Source organism: Vombatus ursinus, unplaced genomic scaffold (assembly GCF_900497805.2).
Source record: "Vombatus ursinus unplaced genomic scaffold, bare-nosed wombat genome assembly UNPS02014841.1, whole genome shotgun sequence".
Lineage (NCBI taxonomy): Eukaryota > Metazoa > Chordata > Mammalia > Diprotodontia > Vombatidae > Vombatus > Vombatus ursinus.
The window spans coordinates 32,676,277-32,701,363 of NW_020954619.1; positions in this window are offsets into that span (position 1 = coordinate 32,676,277).

The following is a 25,087-nucleotide window of genomic DNA, read 5'->3' on the forward strand; positions in this document are numbered from 1 at the left end:
GGAAGGATTGGGAAGGGCAAACACCTCATTTCTACTTTATTGGTCTGCTGTTGTTGATTTTTCCATCTTTGCCAATGTAATGATTAAGTGAAATTTTAGAATTTCACTGGTGCATTTTAAAATAAATAACTCATTTTATGATGATATTAGTATTATCTCTCTTTAGGAAAGAGGGATTGGGATCATGAAATTTGAATAAAATAATGTTTTCTTTGAAAAATTGAGCAGCATTTCAAAAAGGTCATGGTGGGTGAGTGCTGGATGTAGATTACCCATTGATTCTAAATTCCCTCCTTCCTCTAATTTGCATGTGATGGAATTTTATTAAAAAGGAACATGGTTGGCAACAAAACAATTGGCAATGTTGGTTGAACAACTGAACTGGATCCCCTGATGCTAGTTTGGATCCATGATGTTGATACTGATGATGATTTTGTTGGAAGGGGAAAATGCTAACACAGCTGCCAGCCTTGATTCTCACTCTGTTATTACAAGGATTGCAAGAGTGGGTGATTGTGGTTTGGGCAACACCAGAGAACATTGAGTTTTAAAGACATTAGAGCATGAAAAGAAACCAAAACCAGACCAACTTCTATATTCAAAGTGTAAGTGACAAGGAATAATAAACCCTTGTCAACCTGATTAGAATTAAACAAATGGCACAAACTGTATTTAGCATTTTTTTCCCCTGAATTTCTTATAGATAGCCTTCTACCTAACAGTTACAATGAAATAATTTTTTTCCTACTGAAACTTGTTATGCCAGTATAATTAAACAAATATTTTATTAATTGTTTACTTTGTACAGTGAGCACATATACAAATACTTGTATACAAGATGCACAATGCCTGCTTTCAGGTAGCTTATAATCTAGTTAGTTGAATGTATACTACAAAATATCAAATGAGAAGCCTGTTATTCTTTCCTTCTATGAAGATGGGGGACACTGTGTGCTTTTCTTTGTATTTCTAGCACTTAGCACAATGCCTTGATAGTAATAGGGAGTTTGAAAGAGGGGAGGGTTTGGGGGAAAGGTAAAAACGTTTTGTTCTACAAATGTTGAATTCAAGATGCTAATGGAACATCTGGTGCAAGAGTCTAAAAGGCAGTTTGTGATGGGGGACTGGAGCTCAGGCCAAAGATTGGGACATGATATCATATATAGATCTGGGAATCTTCAGCATAGAGATGATACCTGAACCCATGGGAGCTGATGATTCATCATGTAAAATAGTACATGAAGAAAAGAGGGTCCATGGCATAGTTTTAGGGGATACACACAGTGGGTATGATCTCTTCTCATCTAACCTTCTAGAAATGGAGAAGACTTCATGGAGGAGATGGCATTTGAGATAGGCCTTAAATATGAGTAATAATAATAATGTTGCATTTATAGAGTGCTCTAAAGTTTACAAAATTCTTTATATTGATTATATTATGTGACCTTTGCAACACTCTTATGACATGGGTACTAGTAATACCCTCATTTTATAGATGAAAAAATTGAGTCTTAGGGAGGTTTAGTGACTTGCCCAGGGTCACGCAGTTAGTATGTACCTGAGGTGAGATTTAGAACCAGATCTTCATGATTCCAAGTTCAGAACTCTGACTATACTATACTACCTCTCTAATATGGTGGGAGAGTTATAAAAACAGCTGATATTTAGATGGTATTTTAAGGTTAATAAAGTACTTTACACACATTATTGCTCTTGATTCTCACAGTAGCTCTTTGCCATAGGTCCTATATGGTATTATTATCCTCAGTTTAGAGATGAGGAAACTGAGGCTGCAAAAGGTTAAGTGAATTACTTAGGGCCACACATTTTATAACTGCCAGAGGATGAATTAAAATCCAGGTCTCTCCTGACTTTAAGTCTGACACAACAGATAGAAGTAGGGGAAAGAAAGTAAATTGTCTTTCATCTAGGTGGTACAATGGTTAGAGTGATGGATTTGGAGTCAGAAAGATGTGAGTTTGAATCCTGCCTCAAGCTGTGTGACCCTAGACAAGTCACTTAACCTCAGTCAGTCCCATTCTCTTCATATCTTAAATGGAGATAAAAACACCACCTGCTTCTAAGGGCTGTTGTAAGGATCCAATGAGAAAATGTATGTAAGGCACTCCACAAACTTTAAAACACTATATAGGTTATAGCTATTATTATTATTCATTATTTTATATATCAATATTCAAAAAGAAGCAACGTTATAATAGATAAAAGTCTAGCCAGGGAGTAAAAGAGTCCTGGTCCAAGTCCAGCCTCTGATATTTACTAGCTGTGGTCACCATGGACAATTAACACAACCTCTTAGTACCCCAGGCTATAGATCTCTAGACAGATTGCTGATCTATATTATTCAAAGGGATTTCTCACACTAATGAAATCACATAATTAGCTTCTTTGTCCCTATTCCTTCTGAAATCAACTAGCAGAGGAAAAGAAAAATAGGACTCTATACAAGAACTGTTACACCAGTGGGGTCCCAGAAAAAGATATGGGGCACATGGAAATTTGTATGAATAAGTAATGGTAAATAACTAGGTAGGGGAGGAGTTTTCAGCAATGACCTAAGTTTACAAGTCAATGGTGAATGCCTTCAAATGATTCGACTCTATTATGGCCCTGACAGCCATTTTAGCTAGAAAAGCATTTTGCAGGCTGGTATCTACTCTGCAACTTATTGTCTTAGAGAATTGAATAAAGCATGTAGAGGTTAAATGATATGACCAGGTTTGCATAGCCAAAAGATTGCAGAAGTGGTGCTTGAACCCATATCATCTTATCTTTTGTCTCTTATATCATGGTGCCTCTCAGAGCTACAGCTAAAGTTAAACATAGATCTAGATGCAAGGTAGGAACTAGAGCTATGATTTCACTGGTATAGGAAACTTCCAGGTAAGGAAACTCCCTTTCCTAATGCAGATCTGCATTTTTGCTGTAATTTATAGTATCAGATAATTGCTTAGAACATTGAGAAGTTAAAGAACTTGCCTAGGATCACCAAGGGAGTACATGTCTTAAACCCCAGTACCCCTGGCTTTTAGGCCAGCTCCCAGTTCACTACTCCAAGCTGCTCCTATCTCTCTCTAGCTGGAGCTAGTCATTGGAGAGCCAGATGAGACATCCCTTCTTTCTCAGAGAGCCTGAGATGTGGACTCCACTGTTACAGATTCACAATAGCCATTTGAACTCAATTTAGTCGCTGTTGGCACTCATTTAGGAGTCTTGTTTATTAGGAAAAACAGTGACTTTTTGTAAATATGTTAAGAGTCACCCAAAGAAGTAATTTTGTATTTGTGCTGAAGTAAGATGATTGGTTGGTTGTTGTCCTTCATTCTCAAAGACGACCAAAATGACATCACTATGTTGGAGTCAGGGTACAGTGTGTCCCTGTGTGGTTGATCAGACCAGTATGAGCTTGGAAGGCTGTACGACAGGCCAGTCACAAATAGTCCACATGAACATTTGGAATGGAGATGTCCCTAAATTTGCACATCTCATGTTTCTTTTGAGCTGCTGCAATTTTGCTTCGCTCATAAAACACAGTGCCTTCTTTGATGAGGGCACACCATGCTGGGCAGTCCTTTGACAGTGTTTCTGAGGTTACACAATTGATTCCAGATTTCTTTAGAGAGATCTTAAGAGTGTCCTTGTATTGCTTCTTCTGACCTACGTGTGAGGGCTTGCTTTGTGTGAATTCTCCATAAAAGAGTCTTTTAGGCAGCAACACATTTGGCATTCGAACCAAGTGGCCAGCCCTTCAGAGTTGCACTCTCTGCATTAGAGCTTGAATGCTTGGCAGTTTAGCTTAAGAAAGACCTGTGACTAGTCCCTTGTCGTGTCAGGTGATCTTCAGAATCTTCCTAACACAATTCAAATGGAAACAATTTAGTTTCATAGCCATACAGCAATGAGATCAGCACAAGGGCTCTGTAAACCTTGTTTGTAAGAAGTCTTCTCTTCTCTCCTATACTTTTCTTCAGAGCCACCCAACCACTGAGCTAGCTCTGATAATGCATGTGTCAACCTCATCATCTACATGTACATCCCAGGAAAGTACACTGCCAAGATAAGTGAACTTATCCACAGTATTTAAAATTTCTCCATTTGCTGTGACCAATTGTTCCACACACAGGATTGATGAGGTCTAGAGGTTGGGGTCCTGGAATCCCAAAATCACGACATGTGTGTCCTGCCCAAAAGAATTCGACCCAAAAGCCTTCTTGCAGCCAAAAACAAAGTTTATTGAAGATTCGCCATATTAGCCAGACTCTTAAGGAATCTGAGCATCTATGGGCTATTGGCTAGATTGTGAAATTCTGAGCATCTTAATAGAGACAAGATGGACCTTATATACAGAAAGACAGTGGGAGGGATCCAGGAGTGGCCTAGTAGTCTATGAGGTAATATCTAGGAGTGGCCAAGTAGTCTATGAGGTAATATAATTCCAGGTAAATGGAGCCTAGGTGGGACCAAGGGTGGGAAGTGGCCTGGGGCCATAGGGAAGCAAGACAATGGAGGGCCGGGCTAGGTCAAGGACAACAGAATTGGGGGATTGGGTGTAGCCAAAAAAAAAAAAAAGACAGGAATCACGGCCTCAGGGGAATGCCAGAGATCTCCTTGATCAAATGGGAGAATTCAAAGACAGTCCAAAGGTTTTCTAGGGCCCATAGACAAATGGAGCCCAAATTGGGACAAAGGTCTTACTTTGGGCCCATACCCCATCAGGATGGTGTGATGCTGCCTGGTAGAGAACTGCTGTTTTCTGGTGTTAACTGTTAGGTCAAAATTAGCACAAACAGCAGAGAATTGATCTACACTTTATTGCCTCAGCATATTCATCTGCCAACAACAACAAAAATCATGCACCAAGTTTCCCTCCACTTTAGTCTTCGCTTGTGGTCTTTTCAAGTTAAATAATTTACCCTCAGTGAGATACTTGACCTTGATGCCCTGTTCGTTCTCATCAAAGGTGTCTGACAACATTGCTGAAAACATCATGCTAAAAAAGCATGGGAACAAGGACACAGCCTTGCTTTAGTCCATTGGTGACTAGGAAAGCATGAAAGCATTGTCCATTATTTAGAACCTGGGCAAGCATGCTGTCATGAAATTAAATAAAACAATAATAGTAATAGATCTACCTTTTACAAAGCTTGTGTCACATAACTCCTCTACACCTTGGCTTTCTTATTTGTAAAATGAGGCTGCAGTGGATAGAGTGCTGGGCCTGTAATCAGGAAGACCTGGGTTCAGATCTAGCCTAAGACACTAGCTGTGTGACCCTAGGCAAGTCACGTATCTGTTTGCCTCAGTTTCCTCATCTGTAAAATGAGCTGGAGAAGAAAATATCAAACCACCCCAGTATCTTTGCCAAGAAAACCCCAAAAAGGGGTTATGAAGAATTGGACATGAGTGAAAATGACTAAACAACAGCAATAGTGGAACGATCACTCAATTTGACACCTTAAGACCTAGGATCCAGTCCTGCTTCTTCCACTTCCTGTGGATCTTGCTTAAGGTTTCAGTCAAACGATCAATCAATAAACATTTATTCAGTACCTACTATGTGCTTGGCACAGTGTTAATTAAGCACTCTCATTTTTTGGAAGAGAGATTTGGATTGGATTAATCTGAAAAGTCCCAACTCTAACCTCTACAGATCGATGATCCTGTGAATATGAGATGAGAACAAAATACATAAAGCTCTAAACCTCTACAGAGGACCTTCGAAGGGAGCCAAGGAAAGAACTCAGAATAGTTTTGCATTTCATTGGAAAAGCACGAAGATAAGTGATTCTAATTAGAAACAAACAAACAAACAAATAAAAAAGGAATATCAAATAAGATACAAGATACAGTATGTACAGCTAATTAGTTTTAAGTTTGTTTTTTTTTTTTCCAGTCAGCACCAGAAGATTATGATTCCTAACTCTCTAATCTCTGGATGTAATTAGAATGTTTTTTTTTCCCCTAGCAAGTCTTGGAGAAGTAATTTGCAGAAAATATCAAAAGACAAACTGAATAATTGAATCTTGTGTCTTTCTCTTTGCAAATTTTGGCCGTTGGCTAGATCTAAACAATAGAGAGCTGTAAAGTTTGCAAGGCACTTTATATACAGGATCTTATTCCATCCTCAATACTGCTCAGTTCAGTCAGTATTGTTATCTCCATTTTACAGATGAGCAAACTGATGATCAGAAGGTTAAATTAATTGCCATGGTCACATAACTAGCAAGTGCTGAGGTGATGCTCGAATGCAGATCTTCCTGACTTCAGTTCAAGCACCTGTTCCCCTGTCAAGTGGAAGGTGAATGATGTGATTAGTATTTTAGCTTGTTTTTTATTTTTCAAAATTTTTTCTGGTTGCTTTCTAGTATGGGAAACTGAGGGCTTGTTCCAATGACTAAACTCCCTGATGGAAAGGCATCAGCTACCCAGACTGATGACTTATCATTGGGCCATCTTGGGATTTTAAATCAGAAAATCTTATCAAGAAATCTGAAGTGGGAAAGCCTTAATATAAAATGTAAACTAAAACCAAGTGTATAGAAATACTGAAAGAGAAAAAAAAATCAATTCAATTCTACCTCCCCAATATCTCTTCCGTCCTTCCTCTTCTCTCTATTCATATGGCATCTTCCCTAGTTTGGGTTCATCTGGTCTATTTCAGTAGGCCATTGCCATCCTTGAATTGCTATCCTTGCTTTCTGTATGCTCCCTTTCCAATCCATCTTTCATATAGCTGTGTCACTCCCTGGCTCAAAAATCTTGTTCCCTAGTATTTCTAGGATAAAATACCAACTCTTCAGCATGGCATTTAAAGCCCTTCACTATCTGGCTGCTTTACCTTTATACACTTATTTCACATTAATCTGCTCTGGCCAAACTGGTCTACCTGCTGCTCTTTAAACTTGGTAATCCATTTCCCATCACCCTGCCTTTGCACAGTCTTGCCTATTCCTGGAATGCACTCTTGCCTCACCTACACCCCTTAGGATCCTTAACTTTCCTCTAGGCTCAGTTCAGCTATCACCTCAGACAAGAAAGCTATCTAGGGCACCTAGTTGTTAGTGATCATTTGGTATCTACTTATCTGTTTAAATAGTGACTCATCGGTAAGATGTATGCTTCTTACAGGCAGTGATCATTTAAAATTTTTGAAACCCTAGTGTCCACTACAATGCTTTGTACATAGTAGGGATTTAACAAATTTTTGTTGAAGTTAAGTTGTTAGCTTTCACCTTCCCTCCTTTAGCCATGGCCTTAGCAGTCAGGGTAACCTGTACATTTACTCTCAGCAACAGTGAGATGGTGGCTAATGGCTGGGGTGAAAATAGTAAGAACCTTTAGAAGAGGATAACTCACCAAATTACCAGTATCAAAAATGAAAAGGATGAATTCACCACAATGAAGAGGAAATTGATGCAATAATTAGGAGCTATTTTGCCCAACTGTATGCCAATAAATCTGACAATCTAAGTGAAATGGATGAATGTTTACAAAAATATAAATTGCCCAGATTAACAGAAAGGGAAATAAAATATTTAAATAACTTCATTTTAGAAAAAGAAATCGAGCAAGCAATCAATGAACTCCCAAGAAAAAATTTCCAGGGCCAGATGGATTTACAAGTATTTACAAATATTTAAAGAGCAATTAATTCCAATACTAAATAAGCTTTTTGGAAAAGTAGGCAGAGTCCTACCAAATTCATTTTATGAGACAAATATAGTCCTGATACATAAACCAGGAAGAGCCAAAACAGAGAAAGAAAACTGTAGAACAATTTCCCTAATGAATATTGATGCAAAAATTTTAAATAAAATATTATCAAAGAGATTATATCAAATGATTATGAGTGTAATACACTATGACCAGGTGAGATTTATACCTGTAATGAAAGGCTGGTTCAATATTAGGAAAAGTATTAGAATAATCGACCATATCAATAACAAAATTAACAGAAATTATAAGATTACAGCACCCATTCCTACTAAAAACACTAGAGAGCATAGGAATAAATGGAGTTTTCCTTAAAATGGTAAATAGTATCTATCTAAAATCATCAGCAAGCATTATATGTAATGGAGATAAGGTAGGAGCTTTCCAATAAGATCAGGGTTCACCGTGAAGCAAAGATGCCCATTATTACCACTATTATTTAATATAGTACTAGAAATGTTAGCGATAGTGATGAGAAAAAAAGGAAATCGAAGAAATTAGAATAGGCAATGAAGAAACAAAACTATCACTCTTTGCAGATGATATGATGGTTTACTCAGAGAATCCCACAGAATCAACTTAAAAACTACTTGAAATAATAAACAACTTTAGCAAAGTTTCAGGATATAAGATAAACTCACATAAATCATCAGCATTTCTATGTGACCAACAAAGCCCAGCAGCAAGAAATAGAAAGAGAAATTCCATTTAAAATAACTGTAGACAATATAAAATATTTGGGAGGCTACCTGCCAAAAACAAACCCAGGAACTATATAACACAATTACAAAACACTTTTCACCCACAGTCAGATCTAAACAACAGGAAAAATATCAATTGCTTATGGGTAGGCCAAGCTAATATAATAAAAATGACAATTCTACCTAAATTAATTTATTTATTCAGTGCCATACCAATCAAACTATCAAAAATTATATGATAGAGCTAGAAAAAAATGAAATTCATCTGAAAGAACAAAAGGTCAAGAATGTCAAGTAAATTAATGAAATAAATGCAAAGGAAGGTAGACTAGCCATACCAGATTTCAAACTATATTATGAAGCAGCAATCATCAAGACTATTTGGTACTGGCTAAGAAATAGAGTGGTGGAGCAGTGGAATAGGTTAGGTACACAAGACACAGTAATCAATGACCGTAGTAATCTGCTGTTTGATAAACCCAAAGACTAGCGTCTGGGAAAAGAATTCACTATTTGACAAAAACTGCCAGGAAAACTGGAAAATAGTATGGCAGAAACTAGGCATAGACCAACATCTCACACTGCATACCAAGATAAAGTCAAAATGGGTACATGATTTAGATGTAAAGGGTGATATCATAAGCAAATTAGAAGAGCAAGGAATAGTCTTCCTGTTAGATCTATGGTGAAGGGAAGAATTCATGACCAAACAAGAGAAAGAGAACATTATGAAATGCTAAATGGATAATTTTAATTACATTAAATTAAAAAGGTTTTGCACAAACAAAATCAATGCAAACAAGATTAGAAGGAAAACAGAAAGCTGGGAAATAATTTTTACACCCAATGTTTCTGATAAAGGCCTCATTTCTCAAATATATAGAGGGCTTAGTCAAATATATAAGAATACAAGTCAACCTCCAATTGATAAATGGTCAAAGAATATGAACAGGCAGTTTTCAGATGAAGAAATTAAAGCTATCTATAGACATGTGGAAAAAAATGCTCTAAATCATTATTGATTAGAGAAATATAAATTAAAACAACTCTGAGGTACCACCTCACACCTATCAGACTGGCTAATATGACAGAAAAGGAAAATGATAAATGTTGGAGAAGATATGGGAAAATTGGAACTCTAATGCATTGCTAGTAAAGTTGTGAACTAATCCAATCATTCTGGAGAGTAATTTGGAACTGTGCCCAAAGGGCTGTAAAACTGTGCATACCCCTTGTTCCAGTAATACCACTTCTAGGTCTGTATCCCAGAAAGATCATAAAAAGGGGGAAAGGATCCACGTGTACAAATATATTTATAGCGGTTCTTTTTGTGGTGGTAAAGAATTGGAAATTGAGGGATTGCCCCTCAATTGGGGAATGACTGAACAAATTCTGGTATATGAATGTAATGAAATACTACTGTGCTATAAGAAATGATGAGCAGATAGATTTCAGTAAAACCTGGAAAAACTTACATGAACTGATGCTGAGTGAAGTGAACTGAACAAGGAGAACATTGTACACAGTAACAGCAACACATTGTGTGATAATCAATTATGATAGATTTAGTGCTTCTCAGCAAATACAATGATCCAACACAATTTCAAAAGCATCATGATGGAAAATGCTATCCACATCCAGAGAAAGAACTATGGAATCTGAATGCAGATCAAAGCATACTATTTGCTCTTTTTTTTTTTTTGGTTCTTTCTTGTGGTTTTCCCTTTTGCTCTGATTCTTCTTTCACGACATGACTAATGCAGAAATATATTTAACATGACTGTGCATGTATAACTTATATCAGATTATATTATTCCCCTTTTCATACTTTATGGTCCAGCCAAAGTGCCCTTGCCATTCGTGCTATTTTTCACACATGAAACATTTCTTATCATCACACCTTTGCACTGACTGTTCCCTATTCCTGAAATGCATTCCTTCACTTCTGCCTCTTAGAATTTCTTATGTCCTTCAAAACTCAGCTCAAGCACCACCTTTGTATCAGTCCATTCCTGATCCCCCAACTACTACTGCCCTATCCCCCAAATTTACCTTATGTTTACCTTGTATGTACTGATACACTATAGTCTCCCACAGTAGAATGTAAGCCCTCTTAGGGCAAGAACTGTTTCATTTTTGTTTTTATTTCCCCAGCACCAGCACAGTGCCTAGCATATAGTTGATACTTAATAAATGCTTATTGATTAACTATTACCTCCTGTATTCTAGACTTTCTGTTACCTGAGTTTGCATTAATTGGTCATATAATATTGTATAAATCAGCTTTCTCTGTTGTTGGCTTATGCCCTTCTAGACTATGAATTCCTTTGGGGCAGGGACCACATCTCATGTAAATTAAGTTTCCTACATTACCCAACTCCTACATACAGTATACTCCTAATAATTATGTATGAGTGACCATATAGTTGTGAGATACTTGACCTTTACACAATTTTAAATAAAACTGTGCCTGAAGAGTGCTGTATCTCTAAAAGTAGTTTAAGGTCAGCATGAGGGAAAAAAAAAAGATCATGGGGATCTGGTTGGTCAGCTGGCAAGGGAAACTTATACACTGTTACTGTTGACCACACGATATCCAGTTCTTAAGTCACATGTGAGGCTCTATTAGCACAAATTGCTGGAATGTGACTATCTGGCTTTGACTTATTTGTGGATAAAAATCCATCTCCATTTTTGATCTTAAAGTAAGATTACATAGCAGTGCTTCTCTGAAAATGTACCTCCTCAGGCATCAGTTACATAATCTGTAAAATGAGGGCCATGCTTCATGATCTCTCAGATGCCTTCCAGCTCTGACATTTTATCACACTAGATACCCCTTCTATCCTCTCATGCCCATTTCCCTTCCACCTCAAAGGAAAGAAAAACCCCAAAATTTCTAAATACCTATTTAAAAGCCAATATTTCTCTATCTCCAAAAAACACACAAATACACAAGCACAATTTGACAAAACCCCCAGGGTCCTAAGCAAAAATACATTATTCTCATATATCTTAACCTGAATAGAGCTCAGAGTAGTGTCTCCCTGTAGAAAAGGTGGAATAATTGTTTAAGAGTAATGCATATTGCTTTCACCACCACCCTTTTACTCTAAGTTCTTACATATCTCTTTTCTCACCACCTTCCTGAAGGCAAGAAAGGCATAGACTAGAGTCTGAGGGATAACAGAGACCTTAAGTGGAGGACGTGTGTGTGCAGGAGAAGAGTTCTGCTCCCACATTCATCAGGATTCAGTCTGGTTTGCAGCAAGGGCAATATTTATTCATTCAAGGCTAACTGCATTTCCCCCCCCCCCCCACATTTATTCATTTTATTTTTAATTTATGGAATAAAATAAGTATTTTTATAACACAGTATGATAAAAAATGCTTGCACATAAAACTGCAAATCTATTACATGCAACTTTTATTCCTTTTAAATATATAATAAAGTTCTTTGAAAATTATCTTAGAAAAACATGGAAAGACTTGCATGAAATAATAAAGAGTGAAACAAGTGAACCAGGGGAACATTACATACAGTAACAACAATATTATTTTAAGAATGACTTTGAGTGAACAAGTCATTTTAACTATTATAAATATCCAAAATTAACTATAAAGGATATATATGAAGAAAGACTGCATCTGCATCCAGGAAAAAATTGATAAATAGAAGTATGTATAGAATAATTTTATACACACACACTCATATATATATGTTCACATATTTGTGTCTAATGATAGTCATCTCTAGGGTGGTGGGGAGGGAAGAAAAAAAAGGAGAAACAAAGAAAAAGAAAGAAATTTTCATAACTGCCTTTTATAATTAGAGCACCATGCTAAATGCTAGGGAAATACAAAAGTTTAGGGAACATAGAACCCTGCCTTCATGGAGCTTATCGTCTATCAGGAGGAATAAAACACCAAGCTAGATAATGGTACTTTAATTTTTCAATGGACTTACGTTTTTTTTTTTTTTTTTTTTTTTTGGCATGAATGTGCAGTCCCTGCTTTAGTGAAGATTGCAGATGATTTACGAGCTCTCATTTGTTTTTCTGGCCCTTGAAACAGTTAACTATATAGAATTACATCATAAGTGTACTAGAGATATATGAATAAAGTCCTCTGTGAAGTCTGAAGTTATTGTCAGTGGTTCAGGGAATAGGGATAAATGTACCCTAGGAATGCACAACAAATAACAAGATTATGCTATTCAAAGTAAGTAGAATAAGATTATTCAGGCTACTGTTTGTGCTGAAGGGGTATCTTGAGCAAGGACAAGTCAGTCAGTCAATCAATAAGCATTAAGTGTCTACTATGACATTTAAATTACTATGTTAAAGAGGAAATAAAATACTTAAATAACTATGCTTCAGAAAAAGAAATTGAACAAGCCATCAATGAACTTCCTAAGAAAAAATCTCCAGATGGATTTACAAATGAATTCTATCAAACATTTAAAGAATAATTACTCCAATACTATATAAACTATATGGGGAAATAGGTGAAGGAGTCCTACCAAATTCCTTTTATGATATAAATATAATGCTGTTACCTAAACCGGGAAGAGCCAAAACAGAGAAAGAAAATTATAGATCAATTTCCCTAATGAATATAGATGCAAAAATTTAAATAAAATATTAGCAAAAATATCATAGCAACTTATCTCAAGGATAATACCCTATGACGAGGTAGGATTTATAGCAGGAGCGTAGGGCTGATTCAATATTAGGAAAACCACAAGCATAATTGACCATATCAACAACAAAACTAACAGAAATCATGTGATTATCTCAATAGATGCAGAAAAAGCATTTGACAAAATACAACACCCATTCCTATTAAAAACACAAGAGAAAGGAGCAGCTAGGTGGCACAGTAGATAGAGCATCAGCTCTGGGGTCAGGAGGACCTGAGTTCAAATCTAGCCTCAGACACTTGATACTTACTAGCTGTGTGACCCTGGGCAAGTCACTTAACCCCAACTGCCTTGTGAAACAAACAAACAAAAAAAAACCACAACCCACTAGAGAGCACAAGAATAAATGTAGTCTTCCTTAAAATGATAGGTAGCATTTATCTAAAACCATCAGCAATCATTATATGTAATGGGAATAAGCTAGAAGCATTTCCAATAAGATTGGGGTGAAACAAGGATGTTCATTATCACCACTGTTATTCAATATTGTACTAGAAATGTTAGCTTCAACAATAAGAGAAGAAAAAGACATTGAAAGAATTAGAATAAGCAAAGAAGAAACAAAGCTATCACTCTTAGAAAGAGAAATTCCATTTAAAGTTACTGTAGACATTATAAAATATTTGGAAGTCCACCTTCCAAAACAAACTCAGGGACTATATGAGCACAATAACAAAACACTTTTCACACAAATAAAGTCAGATCTAAATAACTGAAAAATATCAGTTGCTCATGGGTAGGCTGAACTAATATAATAAAAATGACAATTCTACTTAAATTAATTTACTTATTCAGTGCCATACCAATCAAACTACTAAAAATTATTTGATAGAGCTAGGAAAAACAACAAAATTCATCTGGAAGAACAAAACATCCAGAATATCAAGGGAATTAATGAAAAGAAATGCAAGGGAAGGTGGCCTAGCTGTACCAGATCTTAAATTGTATTATAAAGTAGCAATCATCAAAACTACTTGGTACTGACTAAGAAATAGAGTGGTGGATCAGTGGAACAGGTTAGACATGCAAGACACAACAGTCAATGACTATAGTAATCTACTATTTGATAAATCCAAAGACTCCAGCTTTTGGGATAAAAACTCACTATTTAACAAAAACTGCTGGGAAAACTGGAAAATAGTATGGCAGAAAGTAGGCATAGACCAACATCTTACACCCTATACCAAGATAAAGTCAAAATGGGTACATGATTTAGATATAAAGACTGATACTATAAGCAAACCAGGAGAGCAAGGAATAGTTTACTTACCAGATCTATGGAGAAGAGATGAATTCATGACCAAACAAGAGATAGAAAACATTATGAAATGCAAAATGGATGACTTTGAGTATATTAAATTGAAAAGCTTTTGCACAAACAAAGCCAATACAACCAAGATTAGAAGGGAAGCAGAAAGTGGGGAAACAATTTTTACAGCCAGTGTTTCTGATAAAGGTCTCATTTCTCAAATATATAGAGAGCTGAGTCAAATTTATAAGAATACAAGTTATTCCTCAATTGATGAATGGTCAAAGGATGTAAACAGGAAGTTTTCAGAGGAAGAAATTAAAGAAATTAAAGGGAAGGGAAGTTATATGAAAAAATACTCTAAATCACTATTGATTAGAGAAATACAAATCAAATCAACTTTGAGGTACCACATCACACTTATCAGACTGGCTAACATGACAAAACAGAAAATGATAAATGTTGGAGAAGATGTGGGAAAATAGGAACACTCATGAATTGTTGGTGGAGTTGTGAATTGATCCAATCATTCTGGAGAGCAATTTGCAACTATGCTCAAAGGGCTATAAAATTATACATATCCTTTGACCCAGCAATACCACTCTTAGGTTTGTATCCCAAAGAGATCATAAACATGGGAGAAGGACCCACACATACAAAAATATTTATAGCAGCTCTTTTTGTGGTGGCAAAGACCTGGAAATTGAAGGGATGCCCATCAAGTGGGGAACGGCTGAGCAAGCTGTGGTATATGAATGTAATGGAATACTATTATTCCATAAGGAATGATGAGAAGGTGGATTTCAGAAAAATCTGGAAAGATTTATATGAACTGATGCTGAGTGAAACGAGTATAACCAGGAGAACATTGTACATAGTAACAGTCATATTGTGAGATGACTGACTTGGACAGACTTAGCTCTTCTCAGCAATGCAAGGAGGATCTATGACATTATCCAATGTCCAAAGTCCAAAAGACTCATGTTGGAAAATGCTATCCACATCCAGAGAAAGAACTTAGGAATCTGAATGCAGATGGAAGCATACTATTTGATCTCCTGTTCTTTTGTTGTTTTGTTTTGTTTCTTCTTTCTCATGGTTTCCCCCAATAGTGCTAATTCTACTTTACATCATGACTAATGTGAAAAATATGCTTAATATGAATGTGTAAGTAGAGATATATCAGATCGTGTACTGTCTTGGGGAAGGGGGAGGAGTAGAAGGGGGAGAAAATTTAAAACTCAAAATCTTGTGGAAGTGAATGTTGAAAACCAAAAATAAATAAATTCATTATAAAAATAAAAAGAAAAGGAAAAAATTACTGTATTAAGCACTGGGAATACAAAAAAGAGGTAAAAGACAAGTAAGATCTTAATAAGTGGAGAGAAGGGAAAGGCATTTCAGGCAGAGGGGGAAATGTTAGTCATGAAGCTAGCACAGGATATTAGAATGCTGTTCCAACACCAACTCTACTTCCTACTAGCTGTGTGACTGAGCAAATCGCTTCTCCTAATCTAAGTCCTTACTTTCCTTCTCTGTAAAATGAGGATCCTGTACTAGATTATGTCTAACTTCCTAAGATCAAAGAAGTAGAGCTAGAAGGGAGCTTAGAGGCCATTAAGTCCGACCCTGTAATTTGAACTGATGAAATTGAGACTCAGAGAGGTTAAATGACCTCTGTCTCTAGTTTATTCTACGTTTATCTCATTTCTAGGTAGTTATTTGCATGTTGGCTTCATGATTGGATTATGAGCTCCTTAAGAGAAGGGACTAATTTTGTCTTTTCATGTCCCCATTGTTTAAAACAGTGCCTGGTATTATAATTTTCTCCTGATTTTTGTTAGTTCTGTGTTAAAAAACAGATGACTTTTGTCTATTTTTAATCCTCCTACATAACTGAAACTATCCTCTTGTTTCTTTGCTGATTCTTTTGAGTTTTCTAAGTAGGCCATAATGTTCTCTTATTTATTAAGTGCACATAGTAGGTACTTAATAAATACTTCTTGACTTATTTAGTGTTCCATAGCTAGTAAGGAAACTTGGTAGTACAATGTCTAGAGAAATGGTTTCGTGAAAGTGAGAAAGATATCGCAGATAACTAGTTATGTGACTCTGGGGAAGTCATTTAACTTCTCCTGGCTTCAGTTTCCTCATCTGTAAAATGGAGATAATAGATTGGATTTTACTGAGTCAACAATGACATGATAAGAACTGTGCTTTAGGAAAAACATTTTGGCAGTTTCATGGAGGATGGATTAGAGAGGACAGAGACTTGTGGCAGGTAGCCCAAAGTAAGAGATTTTCATAATAGTCTAGAAGAAGGGTGATGAGACCCTGAGCTAGGTGGTGGCTGTGTGAAGACAGAGAAGGAAACACATATATGGAGAAATGGAGGTAGAAATGACAAGGTTTGGGGCAGCTAGGTAGAGCAATGGATAGAGCTCCTGCTTTAGAATCAGGAGGAGCTGAGTTCAAATCCCACTTGAGACACTTAACACTTACTTACTAGCTGTGTGACCCTGGGCAAGTCATTTAACCCCAATTGCCTAAGGGGGGAAAAAAGAAATGACAAGATTTGGCACCTGATTGCATATGTAGATTTAGGAGAGTAAGGAGTTGAAGGTGACACTATTGTGAAAACACTGGAAGGATATTAAATCACTCAACAGTATTAAGGAAGTTTAGAAGGTGAATATCTCTGATTCAGATCATAGTCCATCCACACTTGTTCATCCTGTGTCACTCTTTCCGTCTCATCCAAAAGGAAAAAAAGGTGCAGCTCTTCCTGGTCAAATCTCATCACCATGCTGTTAATTCAAACCTTAGATAGTCTTCTCCTTCCTACCTTCTTCAGCCTCCTCTGATTGGAGGGCTGGAGGATGGACCACTGAACTCCTCCCCAAACCTTCCTTTGTAGAAGGCAGAAATTGTACTTTCAGCTCACTCCACTTTCCATCTGTAGCTCTGCTTGGTTTAAACTCCACCAAACAAGATGCCCTGGGCAAAATTACCACCTGGTGTCTCCCCACATTGTCGTTGAGTCTTTGAGTCATGTCAGATTCTTCATGACCTATGACCCCATGGACCACACTGTCCATGGAGTTTTCTTGGCAGATACTGGAGTGGCTTGCCATTTCCTTCTCCAGTGGATTAAAGGCAAACAGAGGTTGTGACTTGCCCAGGGTCACACAAATAGTAAGCATCTGAGACTGAGTCACCTAGCTGACTCTTTTTCAGCTTTCTTTTGTGTGTTGTCTTCCCCTGTTAGATTGTAAGCTCCCTGAGGGCAGGGGCTGTCTTTTTCTCATATGTATCCCTAGAGTCTAGCACAGTGCCTGCCATAGTAGGCACTTAATAAATGTTTGCTGAAATGAATTGAGACCTTGAGTCAGTTATTTTCCCTCTCTGGAGCTCAGTTTCTAACTAGATAAAGTGAGTCATTTAGATTAGTTGTTACAGCGATGTGAACAGGAGTGTTGTCTTTGAAGTGTAGACCCTGACTCTACCACTTGTTACCTGTGTGCTGTGGCTTACCCATGTAATCTCTCTGGGTAAAATGAGAGACTTAGTGTCTAGATAAGTCTAGGGTACTTTCTATCTGCTCTTCTGTAAACCTCAAGTTCCGTGTCTGTAGTATAATACTGTTATTTATATAGCTCTTTAAATTTTGCAAAGCATGTTACATACATCATCTCATTCAAACCTCACGATAACCTTATGAAGGAGGTGCCACAATTATTATCCACATTTTACAGCCAAAGAAACAGAAGCATAGAGAGAAGTACAATAGGTGTTTAATAAATCCTTATTAAGTTAACTGACCTTCATCACACAATGAGCATATTTCCAAGTTAAGATTTCAACCTATGCCTTTTTAACCATAATTTTAATGGTCTATCCACTATGTCACACCATTTAGAACAGGCCTGCTAGAATGGCTTTATGAAATTTTAATTTTCTTTTCTCTTATTTAAACCATGGTTGGTTTTTCTCTGTTATCATGCACTTTCTCCAGATTATGACTGAATGAATACTGTTATTATTATTTTTAAATTTAGGTTATTGTCTCATAGGTATTTATTTTTCTTCTCACAAAATGTACTGGGCTTCCTACCTTCCCAGTTATTAGAGAGGGCAACACCATCTTCCCAGTCCCTCAGGCTCACAACCTAGGGGTCATCCTGGACCCTTCACTGTCTTTCACCCCCCCATATCCAATCTGTTGCCAAGGTCTATTGATTTCATCTCTGCAATACCTCTCCAATATGCCCACTTCTCTCTGACACTGCCACCACTCTGAAGTAGGCAGACCCTCATAACTTCACACTTTGATTACTATAATAGCCTGCTGATGAGCCTGTCTGCCTCGAGTCTCTCCCCCCTGCAATCTATCCTTTATTCAGTCACCAAGGTAGCTGGTCTGAGCATGTCACTCATCTACTCAATAAATACCAATAGCTCCCTATTGCCTCCAGGATCAACTATAAAATGTTCTTTTTGGCATTTAAAGCCTTTATAATAATGTAGCCCCTTTCTACCTTTTTAATCTTCTTATACCTTATTCCCCAGTGGGTACTCTGATCCAGTGACACTGGCCTCCTGGCTATTCCACTAACAAGACACTCCATTTCTTGACTTGGGCATTTTCTCTGGCCATCTTCCATGCCTGAAATGATCTCCCTCCTCAGCTCTACCCACTGGCTTCCCAACTAAAATCCCATCTTTTACAGTAAGTCTGAGATCCCTCTGAGATCCCTCCCAGATTATAGGATTATAGATTATAATTATAGATTATACATCTATAATCCTCACATCCTTTTTCAATTCTTCTATACTTAGACCATTCCCAGTGAATGAATGGATGAAAAAAGCATTTATTAAGGGCCAATGACAAGATAGTTAGGGTAGATAGTGAGATGGGATATGAAACATGGTGAGGTTTGGGACTGGCTAGATATATTATGCTGTATGAATTTACATATACTTATTCACAAATCAAGACAGCTCAGTCCTAGGGTGAGATTTCAAAACCTGAGTAGATTCACATCCTTTGGGATTTGGGACATGATTTCTCAAGGTTTGGTCCAGAAACATGCTGCGTAGATTTGAAGTGAGGCATCAGGAGAGCCAATGGCAAGTTGGATTTGATTTGTGTGGAGAAGGAGGTACGTGATGGAGGCACGAAGGAATGGGAAGAGTCTCCTTGCCAAAATTTCCCATAGCATTTTTGCAGTTTTACTAAGTTTTAGTCCAGAGGGTACTGATCTGGCTAGACCAGAATCATGATAGGAATTAAAGGTAATTTTCTGACCATAGCTCAGATTAGAATGAAACAGTCCAAAATTAAGGGAAGGAGAATCAGTTCCAAAGATAGATTTAAATATGTCTTTTGGCTTTCCTAGCTAAATAGTAAGTAAAAATGGCTGGGGTTTACATCACAAAAGAACAAAAATAAATAAAGTGTGGGTAGTGGGGAGAACACTAGGGAGAATAGTCAATGGACAGAGTCCAGCAGGTGGTAGCAGAGAGCAACTCAGTTGATCTGTCCTGTAGCAGGGGAGGCATGATACAGCAACAAAGGAATCCAACACGAGTAAATGGAGCCAGACAATAGAATATTGGGGCAGAGAGAACATAATTGTAGAGGACTCCAGCTCAGCAGGAATAACAGTTCACTTTCTGTCTTCCTTGATGTCTTCTCCCTCCATTACTGGTGCAGTGCCTTGTGGGACAGTTTATCTTTGTGTGTATTGAGGTGGTAGAATCTTTCTTGTCAAGCTATATCTTGCTACGCGAGGGTTGTTTTGTTTGTTTTTTGTTTTCGGTCTTTTGCTTCTCAACTACTATCTTGATCGGTAAAAGAAACACAGACGAGCTACAGGTAGGTTTGAATAGATGCTAACCCTCACCCACAAGATCTCTTGAGCCCGGGATAGCTTTTAGTGGTTTCACAGGAAAAGGAAAGCCAGGGATGCTGTAGATGATTAGATAAAGAGTGGGGCACATAATTCTAATCTGAGGGAGTCAAACTGGTTCTGGGACTGAGAAAGTCAGGACACCCCGCAACTCAATTTAAGCGTCTAGTGAAAGTGTAGAATTGAGCTGAAAAATGAAAGCTCTGAGGCTGAGGGAGCGAGGTTCTCCGGGTCACATTCCAAAGAACAAGATCAACAAGAACCAGGGCCCATGTTTGGATTTCCCAGTCTCCTGCTTCTTCCACTTTCATAAATAGATTACCTAACATTTCTCTTTCCATTTCCCAGAGAAAAGTTAATGACAGAAGAAACAAATCATCTGTGGGATTATTCAGTTGAGCCTTCATGGCTTGAGTTATTCTGCAGAGGACTCAATCTTTTTCTGCAAACTACTTTAAAATATCTCAAGCAATGGTGCTTTCGGATGGTCCCTTCGGACGCTATTCCACAGTTCAATGTACCATGTGGTTAGGACGGCTCCTTTGGTATCCTGGACTTTCCGACCTTCCTCCCCCTTCTTTTGTAATTTTTCTCTCTCCTTCTCAAACTTCTATTCTTTCAAGTTTGTAGGTTGTTTTTTCCTCCTCTGGCAGTTTTAATTCCTCTGTTTCACAAATTTAGCTGTATTTATTCAGAAATTCCTATGACGTAGCTCTTGTGGAATAAATTGACTGTAAGCTGTTGAAATGGGGAGTGAATGTCTATTTTTCTTCCTGTATTCAGAATTGAATTTCACAGGGAAAAAATAGAGAAAATCTGTATGAAACTGAGATTTGAAACAAGGCCTCAGCTGGCCTCCTAAAGTACTCATTTGATAGTCTGTTCAAACCAGCAATAATGATGTTGTGACATCTAAAACAGATACAAAGGGAGATGTAGGAATCTTTAGGTAGAAGGGTTTTAAAACAAGCTCAGCTTAGTCTTGTTAAATGGTACTACCCTCTAAGAGGAAATGGACACGTGGCAATTAGTATAGCGTCCTGAATCACAGATTCATAGGAAGATGAGGAGATACTTTGATATATTTAATACGTTAAGAAGAACAACACAAACTAGAAAGAAGATTATAAATAAGTTACAGATTATGGTATGCTGTCTGAACACCTGTAACAGAGCAGGACAGAATGAAGAAAGCAACACTCAGTTGGAAATTTATGTCAGTAAATGCTAATTGACTCTTCAGGATACATCTGGTAGAAGCTGAGATGGACTGTTCACAGCCAGCTTTGCCACTCACTCTTTTCTTTCAAAGATTTCCTGATGTGATGTATGTGACATCTGCTTATGTGCATGTTTTAATGGTTTGACTGTCAATTCATGGGAATATCTTCTAAAACTCTGTGTGCAGCAGATCCCCACTGAAATTATAGGTGATTCAGAACACTACAAAATCTTTGCTGGTGAGCCCTTTGCTGTTATCTCTAATTGGGGCTCCCATAGAATTTCTAAGTTTGATACTTGCCAATTAGCTCTTTGACATTAAGAATTATAGGTAGTGTGGAGCAGTGGAGAGACTACAGGGGTGGGAAATCTGGGGCCTCGAGGCCACATGTGGTCCTCTAGGTCCTCAAATGTGTCCCTTGTTCTGTGAAATTTGGATTCACTCAAAGGGCCACACTTGAGGACCTAGAGGACCACATGTGGCCTCGAGGCCCCAGGTTCCCTACCCCTGGGATAGAGTGATGAACTTGAAAGGTCCTTGAAATCTCAGGAAGACCCTGAGCTCCAGTCTCACTTCTGACACTTAGCTGTGTGACCATAAGCAAATCACCTAAATTCTCAGTGACCCAGGCAACTCCACCACTATAAATTATAAGCTTCCAGCATAGGCAGGTTAATTACTGGTCAAAAATTGAAGTTTGGCAGAGCTGTTGCATACCAGTGAATTTGCATATTTTTGTGTAAATATCTTTCTTTCTTTTTTTGTGAGGCAATTGGGGCTAAGTGACTTGCCCAGGGTCACACTGCCAGTAAGTGTCCAGTGTCTGAGGCCAGATTTGATCTCAAGTCCTCCTGACTTCAGGGCTGGTGCTCTATCCACTGTGCCACCTAGCTGCCCTGTTATAAGTTTTTGAGGCAATATTTGAATCCAAGTTTTTCTAACTACAAGTTTAGCAATCTGTCCACTATCCAGCATACTTTTATAAGTGAGATAATGAACCTGATTTTCTTGTATGGCCTGTAAAAGCAAAGAAAGAGTGATCACAGTAGAGTCACATTAAAACTTGTCATAGTTACAATTTCAAAGTTCATCAATCTTATGCCAGCAGTTGATTTGATGAATAGCTGATGTGACTAATAGTTCACTAAAAGACTTAAAACTTTTTTCGTATGAAAACCTTTTCAATTCTGTGCTATGCAGATGATTGTTTTTAGCCCAAGTCTAAGACTTAATTTACATTTATTCTAATTATATTGCATCTAATTAGACTTAGCTCATTGTTCTATCTTATTTTTTAAATACTTTTTTATTCTTGAAGAAAGAAACAATTAGCATAAAATTATTATGGAGAAAGTTTGTGGCTATGAACGTCAAGAGATATATTGACATCCTTGAATCAAACTTCACTGGAAAGAGCATGTTTAAAGCACTTTACCCCTAGGCAATATAGTTTTTCTAAAATGTTTAATAGTATTTTATTTTTACCCAATTGTACATCAAGACAATTTTTAGCATTAACAATTTAAGTTCCGGATTTTTCTCCCTCCCCCCCCTTCCTAAAACAATAGGTTTTGGCTGCATCCTTTAAATTTTGATATGTTGTGTCATTGTCATTTTCTTTACTGAAATTATTGATTGTTTCTATGATTTGTTCTTTGACTCACTATTTTTTAGGATTAGGTTATTTAGTTTCCAATTAATTTTTAATCTATCTTTCCACTGCTCTTTGTTAAATGTAATTTTTATTGCATTATGATCCAAAAATAATACATTTAGTATTTCTGCCTTTTTACATCTAATTTTGAGGTTTTGATGCCCTAATACATAGTCAGTTTTTGTGTAGATGCCATGTGCTGTTGAGAAAAGGTATATTTCTTTCTGTTCTCCAAAGAAAACTGTCATATCTAACTTTTCTAATATTCTATTCACTTCCTTCATTTCTTTCTTATTTATTTTTGGTTGGGTTTATCAAGTTCTGAGAGGGGGTAATTGAAGTTCCCCACTAGTATGATTTTGCTGTCTATTTCTTCCTGTAACTCATTTAACTTCTCCTCTAACAATCTGGATACTATTCCACTTGGTACACATATGTATTGGTTAGTATTAGTATTAGTATTATTAGTATAATTAGTACTGATGATACTTCATTGTGTATGGTACCTTTTAACAAAATGTAGTTTCCTTCCTTATCTCTTTTAATTAGATCTATTTTTGCTCTTGCTTTGTTTGAGATCAGGATTGCTACTGCTGCTTTTTTTTTTTAACTGAAGTATAATACATACTGCTTCAGCCTCTTACCTTTACTCTGTGTGTGTCTCTCTTTGCTTCAAGTGTGTTTCTTGTAAACAACGTATTCTAGGATTCTGGTTTTTGATCCACTCTTCTACCCTCTTCCATTATATAAGAGAGTTCATCCTGTTCACATTCACAATTATAATTACTGTGTATTTCCCTTCATTTTACTTTTCCTCCTGTGTCCTCTCTCTCTTTTCATCTTTTCTTTCCTCACCAATGTTTTGCTTCTGTCTACTGCCTCCCCTGATGTGCTCTCCCCTCTGTCAGCCCCTCCTGTCCTTTACTTAATCTCCTCCCTCCTACTTCTCTGTCAGGTAAGATAGATTTCTATCTTCAACTGATCGTGTATATTATTTCCTCTTTGAGCCAATTCTGATGAGAGTAAGATTCTAGTAATGCTCATCATCCACCCTTCCATCTTCCCCTCCACTGTAATAGGTCCTTTGTGCTTCTTCATGTGAAATAATTTATCCCTTTCTACTTTTCTCTTCCTTCTGCATCAAGTGTACTCCTCTTTCTCATCCCTTAATTAAATTTTTTAATGTCATTCCCTCAAATTCACCATATACTGGTACCCTCTGTCTATGTATATACTCCTTCTAGCTGTACTATTGGTGGTACAATTTTTAAAAATTACAAGTTATCATCTTCCAATATAGGAATGTAAACACTTTAGCTCTATTGAATCCCTTATGTTTTCTTTTCTGTTTTTCTCTTTTTCACTTTTTAGGCTTTTTTTGGGTCTTGATATTGGAGATGAAATTTTTTTTCAGTTCTTTGATTCCAAGATATCAGGGAACGTCTTTTTTTTTTTCTTTTTCTTTTTTTGAGGTCCTCCTTTTGATTATGGTTTTCAGATAGTCCAGTGATTCTGAAATGATCTCTTGGATCTATTTTCTAAGTCAGTTGTTTTTCCAATGAGGTATTTTACATTTTCTTCTATTTTTTCATTTTTTAAAATTTACTTGATTGATTCTTTGTGTCTCATAGAATCATTAACTTCCACTTGCCCAATTCTAACTTTTAAAGAGTTGTTTTCCTCAGTTAGCTTTTGTACTTCTTTTTCATTTGGCCAATTCTACTTTTTAAGGAGTTGTTTTCTTCAGTGGATTTTTGTATCTCCTTTTCCATTTGGCCAGTTCTACTTTTTAAACAGCTTTTTTCTTTTTCCAAGCTGTTGGCTCTTTCTTCATAATTCTTTTGCATCACTCATTTTTTTTCCCAATTTTTCTTCTACCTTTCTTATTTGATTTTTAAGCTCTTTTTTGAGCT